At 34.7% G+C, this 1,552-nt stretch overlaps 1 pseudogene; it reads right to left on the reverse strand.

Moving 5' to 3' along the window:
* Window positions 1–462: 462 nt before the first annotated feature.
* On the reverse strand, window positions 463–1,326 carry LOC114025697 (annotated as a pseudogene).
* Window positions 1,327–1,552: the final 226 nt, after the last annotated feature.

The raw sequence follows: 1,552 nt of genomic DNA on the forward strand, positions 1-1,552 counted from the left end.
CTTACAAGGAAGCAAAGAAAAGATGGACAGCTTCTCAATAAATGTATAGTATTTATTATATAGGCTTTCTTGAAATGGAAATTTATTGCTGTATATTTTGAATCCTCTCTCACATTTTGCTGTGCACATGGCAACTTTCTTTTCTTTTCTTATTTTGTATTGGTTTTAGTATTTAAGTTTGTTTTTTCTTTTCTTATTTTGCATTTAAGTTTAAAATTTAAAAATTTACCAAAAAAAAGTCATTATCTTTTTTTCTTTACAAACTCAATATATTAACTCCCAATTAGATTCCAATTCATCTACCTGAATTTGATGTAGCAATGCATTGGTTCTATTAAATGAAGAAATGGTGATTTCCTCCCCAACCCCTCTCAATCTTTCCCTACCACTGCCATACTGTATTGGGCTAAAGGTGTTCAATCTAAATTACCAAGGAAATACAGTCCTCAGATCTATTATCCACTAGCTCGGCATACAAATGAAAATGCATGATTTTCTTAGTGGGAAAAAATGTAGTTCCTTGGTAAGCATGGACACAGTACATGGCACCTGCTTCTTTACGTGAAAGGCAATGTCTAAGGAATAAGATTCAAACTTATGACTACTTTCCAATTGACTCAGGTAAGGATTTGCATAAGCTTAAGCTTATAAGCATATTGTCTCACCACTACACAAAATGACTGGATAAACCATGAACCATTCTTTGAATTTCTCCAAGAAAAGTAGCCAGGAGTTGTAGAATATGCATATAAGGAGTCTGCCTCAACAGGTATTTTTGGCATATTATGTCCTTATGAGTGCCACTGTCTGCCTCAATACCACAATCCAACTCTGTGTCTCTACATGCCTGAATAAATAAAAAGCCTTGGTTTTCCTGTTAGACTTCTATGCTTATCCCCTTTAAAAAAATATGTTAATCTTTTCAGTTCAACAGATCCATCTGTGCCAAAGATGATTCCTTCTTCACGTGACTCAGAAACACACAAACAAAACTGCTCCTTTGGCTGTGATCTTCTTTAGAAAAATTGTACATTAATTCAATTATTTCTTTACATGTCAGATGACTTTATTCCTTGCTTCATATTTCGAGCTTCTGAATGCATCCCTAAGGTTTGCTGCATCTACATCTATACCAGACCAAAGTGACATTCCAGTGTTTGGGTGAAAATGTTTATTATTGATTATTACACATAACTCCATTTCTGGATAATCCATTTTGTTGCTGTCTGATGGCAGTCCAGATTCTGCTGACTTGCTAACATGGAGGATCTTTACTCCTGAGCTTTTGGTAGATTTTGAGTCTACTGTAATTTCAGTATTTGCCATAGTGCTTGTATTACTGATGCACCTCGACCCACGTCTGAATTTGGCTCTGCTAGAAAGACCAGAGTTGAATATAAGATTTGGCATTCAAATAAAAGATTTAGGAAAAGCATAAAAGAGGCAAACATTAGTGAGACATCATAAGGGATTTAATAAGATTAAACCATTTACATTTCTATATGGGATTGTTGTTTGTCCTTCATTCCTGAAGAAGACCAATGATGTCAGG

This window comes from Vombatus ursinus, unplaced genomic scaffold, assembly GCF_900497805.2.
Source record: "Vombatus ursinus unplaced genomic scaffold, bare-nosed wombat genome assembly UNPS02014832.1, whole genome shotgun sequence".
Classification (NCBI taxonomy): domain Eukaryota; kingdom Metazoa; phylum Chordata; class Mammalia; order Diprotodontia; family Vombatidae; genus Vombatus; species Vombatus ursinus.